Source organism: Triticum dicoccoides, chromosome 3A, assembly GCF_002162155.2.
Source record: "Triticum dicoccoides isolate Atlit2015 ecotype Zavitan chromosome 3A, WEW_v2.0, whole genome shotgun sequence".
Classification (NCBI taxonomy): Eukaryota; Viridiplantae; Streptophyta; class Magnoliopsida; order Poales; family Poaceae; genus Triticum; species Triticum dicoccoides.
The window spans coordinates 98,123,465-98,132,047 of record NC_041384.1 but is presented as its reverse complement, the minus strand read 5'-3'; positions in this window follow the sequence as shown (position 1 = coordinate 98,132,047).

Genomic DNA, 8,583 nt, shown 5'->3' with positions numbered 1-8,583 from the left:
GTGCATCCTCTCATTTCCGGGCGTGTCCGGTAGGGACATGCGGACAGCTGCCACGCCCGCTCCTGACCAGCCTGGCCCACCCAAAGCCCCTCCATCGCCCGTGAACGCTTCCCGCCCGAAACGGTCAGCGCCACTCCAAAGAATCGGTGCCGCATTCATGCCCGGGCAGAGCAAACGCGACCTCTCACTAGCGCAAGAGTGATGGTTGCTTCGTCCGTCCAACTTACTGCTGGGTCTATGTGATTTGACGGCTCATTGGTCTTTATTACTGAGGTGGTAGGACTGTTGGATGTCCCATGCTTTCGGCGAAAGGAGGTATACTACTACTACTAGATTACAATTTTCTCCATTCTTACAGCGGAGGCGTGCAAGAGCGGTGAAAACACGCAGGCTCAGTGATTACATGGCCCACCTCACACTACTATCACCGTGCGACACCTAACTCTTTACATAGTACTCCCTCCATTCCTAAATATTACTAGATGAGTCCCCACGCGTTGGCGCAGAACAGCGGTATATCTCTCTGCGCAAAATTATCGATTTCATAGAACAAAAAAAAAACTCTATAACCGCATGACAAATGTGGTAGCCAAACTAAATAAACTCCCATCATCATTTAGATCATCCCACGTAAGGAAAAAAGATTAGCCAACTCCTGAACTCCTACTGCATAATGGGATTATATTTTTCTTTTTGACATGTTAATGGGACTTAAAAGCTCACTTACATGCATGCTACCGGTGCATGCTTGCATGTAAACATGTCGATGTGATTTAAAACCCACTCACATGCATGTGGCACGGTATTTCTGCATGCTTGCATGTGGCTTTGTGTGGAGCCTCTCAACGTCAAGATCAGACGGCTATTATGGACTGATTTACTTCATCTAATGGCTACATCAATTTTGATGACGTGGCTCAAGGAGAGGATAGAGAATTCCTAGTAGTGGGGGCTAGCTATTACTAGTAGATATAAGTATTTGTAGAGATTCCACTACATACGGAACAAAATGAATGAATCTACACTTAAAACGCATCTATATACATCCGCATGTGGTTCATGGTGAAACCTCTACAAAGACTTATATTTAGGAACGGATGAAGTACTAGTATAGTATGTACTGTAATTTATCAGCGAGATAAATTTGTACAATGCTATGAAGCTTCCAGCTTCTGTTACATGTATCTTACGTCCAAGGTTGCCTGTTGCAACATTTCATCAAATACAAAGGAGACTAACATGCATGCTATTGCATCTCAATGATTGACAGATCATAGAAAATATGTACTCCCTCAGTTCCAAAATAAGTTTCTCAACTTTGTGCAAACTTTAGTACAAAGTTGTACTACTACTAAAGTTGACACATATTTTGGAACAGAGGCGGCTAAAGAAAAAAACGATCCATGCAGTCCCTAGCCCTTGAACCGTGAACCCTGACCAGGATTCAATTTGCTGGCAACGTTCGAGCTTCCTAATAAATGAAGTTTGCAACCTTTTGACCATCGGATCATTTTGTGCAGTTTCACCAAAATCGAGATGAGCATCCCTGTGGCAAAGAAATTGAACAAGTGTGATTAGAATAAGATTACTGGGACTAGTTGATGAGACATAAACCCATCACAAATACACTACATAGAAGCCAGTAGAGGTATGTGCGGGGCAAAGAAGTAGAGAAATATCCACAGGGAGTGATGTGGGCAGCTGGAGCAGTGGTGCAAGCCGGCTGTAAAGGGAGTTGTACCTGAGGGACGTAGCTCAACCTTGAGGAGGGCGGCGGGAGGTGGCAACTGCCCACATCGCAGCAGTGAGCAAGGGACGAAGGCAACTTCACCGGCTTTGTGAGAGAGAACGGCAGGGACCCTTGATCGGGACGTGCCGACAGTGGGTTTTCGTCGTCGGCGACGGCCACCGCATCTACACTAAGCATCCACCCCTTCCCCAAGCGGACGTGATCCGCCGGGATGTTAGAGATGTGGCCACAGTCGTTTTGTGCATGAGAGTGTGAAGAGAGCAACCCCAGCAAGCAACCATGTAGGCTGGCCCGTCCTGACTATGTACTCCTTTTCTCTCCATATGAACCTATCATATTGCGTACGTGCCACTGAAGAAAAAAAAACTTTATTTATAAATGACGCGGCACCTACTACTCGTTCTCCTATAACCTTGTGCTTGGCATCTCCAAAATATTGACCTTGCGATTGGCTCTTCGCCTCTTCGGGAAGTCGAGCAATAATGGTAGTGCAGTATATATCGTTCTGGCTATATGAGACCGAATGAATTGCTGCACGTCCACCACGTGGGCGAGGGGCGAGGGAGAGTGCTACATATGGAGCAAAATGAGTGAATCTACACTCCAAAATACGTCTATATACATCAGTGTTTGGAGTATGTACTAGTAGTTCATATTGAAATCTACTAAAGGACATATATATTCCAAACAATATGATATAATCTCTATAACCAAGGTAGTAGGGACGAGGAGTAAACGGAGGGAGTAGTAAATTTTTCTCCTCGTCCTGCGAGCCACCGCGCGCATGGGCGAGGGAGCGGGCGTAAGGCGTAGTAAGCAAGCTTCACCTCATCCTGCGAGCCACCGCGCCTGTGTGCGGGGGAGACGCCATACTAAGCAAGCTTCTCCTCGTTCTGCGAGTTGACGGGACACATCAAAAGTACTCCAGTTGCCTCTAAGGTAGGCCCCACATGGTTTGCCTCTTTTTTTAACATAACACGTCAAGTCGCAATTTGTTTGTTCACCCGTGGTAGACGATCCTCCCTCCACCAAGTCGACAACCAGTACACGTGCCAAATTACCATGTGGGTTGCCTTTTTCGTACAGAAATGAGCTCCACCATGTACCCGCACGGGTGTGGTTGGGAAAGATACGGGAGTACGTGCGCCGTGCATGCACCTCTTCTCTTCGTGCATGTTCCCCACCTACGTGGGTGTGTGAGAGAGATACAAACCGCGTTCGTGAGTGTTTTTTGTTTTGGGGTGGGGGTGGGGTGGGGGTTGATTTCGTGAATTATTGGTGGGAATATGTGTCGATGACATCTCAAACAAAATTTTGCATGCAATGTGTGTGAAATGGAGGCCTATCCATATCATACATAGAGGGTTGGGCAATCCATGAGAAGAGAGGGAGGGGTCATAGCTATCGATAGAGTCGAAGAGAGGATCAAGTGGGTGGGTGCGAGATCGATGAAGAGAGCCATCGAAATTGTGTGTGTGTACAAGTCAAAGATATAGGGCGACTGGCCTACCGGAACGTTAGAGGGCACACGTCAAGTTTGTGTGTGGCAGGGAGACATGACTAGAGCGCTTGATGTGTCGGTGTGTGTGGGGGGGAGGGGGTGGTGGGAGGGGTAGGCAGAGGCCTAACTATAGAGGTAGAACGACTCGTATATGTATTGAGAAGGAGAGACCCAGCTATGTCTTGAGGGAGATCGGTCGACATCCATACATAATTGAAGGACGGGAAATATGATGGGAGAGAGATAGAGGAGAGAGAGAGGGGGGAGAGGGAGGGCGAGGGGTAGAGTGCTGGATGGGTGATGGAGTTGCTTCTCGAAGATGGTGGGAGAGGCCTACTAGACAAACTGAGGGTGGAACTGCAATGTTATCAATAAGAGTGGGGATGTGTTTCTGTGTGTGCCTGTGCGTGATAGATCTGTCGGGACGCATCCATGGATGATGAAGGGGAACCATGTGTTTGGTAAACAAACCTAACTAGATCGGTAGATCAATTGTTGTTTGTCAGAGGAAGGGAGAGACACAACTAATGAGGTAGATTGATTGACGTGTGGGTAAAAACGAGTTATAAGGACCTAGCTAGCTATATGTATAGCGAGAGATCGGTCGGTGTACGTCCATTTGTTAGAGGCTAATAAGGCCTAGCGAGACGGATAGACAAAGAGAATGGAGCTAGGAGGTGGTGCGAGAGGCCCAACTACTAGCTAGATAGGGGGAGGAGTGTGCGGTTGTGAGAGAGCGATGAAAAGAGGGGCGAGAGTTTACACATGTGTATGACCGTATGAGAGACACGAGGCAAGGACGCATAAAGGAGGAGATTGAAGGTGTGTTTGTATGTTGTAGGCAGGCATCGCTGGAGAGGTTTATCGATCGATGTGTGTCGGAAAGGAGTAGTGGAGACTCTGGGAGAACGACCTAAAAAATGGATGTGTTTCCGGTGGATAGAATGCTGAGGGAGGGGGAGGGGGAGGGCGAGGAGGGTGTGTGCATGCACGAGAGAAAGTTAGTGGTAGCTACAAAGGTTAGAGGATTGTGTGGGTGTAAGAGACTAACAAAGATCATAATTTGATATGAAAGCGGATTCATATATTTGAATAGGAGATCATAGTGTTTTAAACATTGCATGCATGAATATAGCGGTGATACACGTGTTGTGCACTTGTTATACCATAATGTGATAATGCATGGTGTTTGCAACTCACAGCTAAATGCCAAACAATCTAAACCATACTATACATCAAACAATCTCACATTTTATTTGAATTTGTGATAATGTGTGGCGTTTGCAGCTTACAACTAAATATCGAACAATCTAAACAATACTATATATCGAACATTCTCACATTTTATTTGAATTTGTGGTAATGTGTGGTGTTTGCAACTCACATCTAAATACTTGTAGGCGTAGGGGGCGGGGCACCATACATAATGTGATAAACACATTATACATATGAGACATGGTTTAGATTATGAAGATCTAGCTAGAGCTAGAAATGTAATGTGATTTGAAATCAAAATAAAGTGGATTCAAAAAATCTAGTTCGAGTTCATATAGTACACATAGTTCATATGTAACTCGAGACTAATCATGTGGTGTGCTGTGAAGATAATACACAAACGATGGTTTAACTTGACAATAATGATGATTGTAGATCTTATTAAAACAGAGAAACGAATTCAAATGCTTTGACTTCACAACAATCATTACTGTAGATTTTATTCAAATAGAGAAACGAATTCAAATTTAGTTCATATTGAAGCGGTAGTATATACGTTTGGAATGCACTAAAACGTTCATTTGAGTAGTAGGTTGCATGCATTATACACGTAGCAAAATATTTTAATTGAACATAACATGAATTCAAAGTTTTGAATGACATTTGTAGGGCGCATTGATTTGGTACAGTACATGTTAGGCTTCTCCGGAAATTTCAACCCGCGCCTTGTTAGCCCGAAATATTTAAGATATATCTTTGTCTCGTTGTGCTCCGACAACTCCCTCCATCTCAACCCGCGCCTTGCTATTCCGAAATTACAACGCGCGCGAAAACTCCCACCTCCTATGAAATCCCGACACGTGAAATGCCCGTGGTACCCCTGAACCGAAAGAACCGCCTCAAATCGGTGGGGGTACTTTCATAACTTACCCCACATTTTGGACAAGCGTGTCTCTAAGCCATGGTTCCCCACTGCCATCCCATCCGCCCACCCATTCGTACATCGAGGCCACGAAAACCCACGACGAAACCCCACACCCTGCTCCGTCCGCCACCCAGCCGGAGCCTCTTCCCCGACGACGACGTCCACAGCAACACCTCGATGTCCCTCATCCACCGTACTGGATGAGGATCCGTCATCGATCTCATTGTCCCGCCGGTTCAGCCACCTCGTCCTGCACCTCCAAGGAGCTGCCCCGACGTTCCCCTCATCTTTTGCGCCACCTCCATTCCCACACCGCCATCTTCACCTGCACCACTGGAAGAGAATCATCATCACCATTTCCTCGGATGAAGTTGCGGCCTAATCGGCACCACCAAAGAGGTTGTACACTAACCGCCGCATTTTCTTCTTGATTCGATCTCACGGTGCTGCCGGCGCTCGGTCCCGAGCCGACACGGCGCGGCTCCATCCACGACGGCGTCGCCGGCCACTTCCTCCACGACGTCGCCCCCTCAGCGGCGACGTCCACATCAGTAGGACCTGCTGCTGCTTCAGCTCTCGCTCGCGCTGCTGCTCTGCTCTTGCTCTCGGTCCCCTGCCTGGTCTGCTCTTGCTATTGCTCTTGCTCGCGCTGCTGCTCTCGCTCTTGCTCTTGCTTGCGATGCTGCTCCGATTTAGCTACACTTCACTCCGATGCCGTCGGGGTGAAGGAAGAACCAGCCGCAGTGGGGAGGGGGCTCGCTGGAGAGGTACCCCACTATCTATCTTAGGGTTCAGGATGGGGGCGGTGGTCGCCAGCGGTGGCGGGGCATTGGCCGGGCGGTGGCGTGGGGATCGCCAGAGAAAAAGCTCGGCACAGGGGGCCTAGAGGGATGGCCGGGGCGGCGGCGGACCGGCAGTGGGGAGTGTTTTCGGGGCGGGGTGGTGCACCGCGGGCGGCGGGGGGCTGCTGTTTGGCTGGCTCAAGGGGGTGGAGGTTGAAGATGAACCGCAGGCCCTTGATTTCGTATCCAACGGCTGCAAAATCGACTGACCAGAGATGAAAAAGTCAGCCGACCGACGTGTAGCCTCACCTTGCTAGTGCGTCCAGTTTCGACAGCAAAATTCAGTTTCGGCAGCAAAATTCAGTTTCGACAGTTAAGTTCAGTTCCGACAGTTAAGTTTAGTTTCGACGGTTAAATTCAGTTTTGACAGTTAAGTTCAGAGATGAGCGGTTGATGTATTTTACATCTAGCACTTTGTGGTTATGTATTTTACATCATGTATTGGAGATGCTATTAGAATTCCACTCAGGTTAACGTTGTTCGTTGTCTCTCTTGTCCTGCTTCAGCCTCGGCGTCGTACAACTCACCGGAGCTGCTCCAATGACGAAACCCTCCATCACAGTGGAGCAGTACCTCGGGCTCCATCTCCAGACGCCTAAGATCTTCTTCCCTTCCTCCGACAGCCAAGTCAGCCGGAGCATCCTCACCGGCCAACCCAATCACGCTAAGATCGACATGGCTTCGCCAAAGAGGTTGTACACTTGTTGCATCTCTTTTTTACTCTACATGTTATATATATTGTCCACTGAGCACATGGATTTGTTCCTTTAGTGTCTCCTTGAAAGAAAAAACGTAGGAATTTTAATTTTCACTTGTCCTCCTTTTCAAATTCCTATTCATGAAGCACAAGACTAAGAGATAGTAGCATAATAGCATTATAACCGTACATTTTCTTGTGGTTTGACTTAATCTCACCATGCTTCTTTACATCCTGTGATCTTCCAATTGTTGTGAATCAAACACCCAGATTGGCAGAAATCATGTGTTTTTAAATTCTCTGTTTTGCACATGCTTTCCTATCCTATTCCTGTCAATTTCCTATCCCTGCATTGTTGGAATCCTCCAATTCAAACGACCCCTTACAGAATTATTTCTCTTACAGATAGTTGTCAAAGAAAACCTTGCGTGGTTTGTCCCGCTCCTACTGCGCCATCGTCCACCCCAGCTCAGCTGCTCCAACGACAGAAGGGTCCAGCACAGCAGGGATCCGGCCTCCAGACTGTCTTTCGCCGCCTCAGATCTTCTTCCCCGCCGCTGGCATCCATGAAAACTGCACTACCATCATCAACCGAGCAGATGACCTCGAGGACTACACGGGTCTGCAAGAGAGGTCGCACTCTTTTGTGTCTGCTTATGTTATGCATCGCTTAATATTACATGCTACTTTATCATCCTGTTCACCAATTAGACTCTGAGTCAGCTCCAAACTAATGGTCAAACTTGAGTTTTTAAATGGTTGTGGGGTACATATCGGGGCCGCTATCAATAGTATCTATCTACTATCTGGTTAATCTCCGGTGTCTACTATGAGTTTCATGTTGGGTGGGAAACAAACAGTAAAGAAGCCATTATCTGTATTTTTAATAGAAGCCATTATCTGCCTGCTATTATTGGTTTTGGGTCTATCCACAGGTTGCTACCATCACTCTGGATTTCTGCATGCACTCCTTACATAATCTCACTATGTTTTATTCCTATGCATGATAGTTATTGTAAACAATGGAACTGAACATGTAGAGCAAAAGAGACGAGCCTTTTGTGGCAATAAAATTTCATGCAGACGTCGCTCCATGGTAGGCACAAAGGCAGCCCCCCTCCACGCATTTCGGATTGTAATCGAGAGGAAGATATCTATTCTAAGGGGGATTCAAAAGGAGAAGACAACTCCTATTTACCCCCTGAGGTCTTCGCTCTAACTTGGCATGCTGATGTTGGTTATATCATGCATATGGTGTCTTGCATTGCTTACTTTATACATCAAATATGTCATCTGCTTAGTTTAGACATCCTTTGTGCGAATGCCATCTGTTTAGTTTATTCATCATTTATGTGAATTATGCAACGCCATCTTGTTTAGCCAGGCATCATATATGTGAATTTTGCAATGCCATCCTGCTTAGCCAGTCATCTTATATGTAAATTATATCAGGCCATCCTTTTTTTCGTTACATATTACATTTGTCAACAATGTTATTACATTCAACTACTCTTCGTGTGCATCAGCCATTTGACACGGTGATGGCAAATTCTGGAGTGAAAACAAGTTCTTCAGAGCAGACTATGCTATCTGACGAAGCGCATATCTCGCTGGTTACGGATAGCTCCTCGGAGGAGAATTCAGAGACAGATG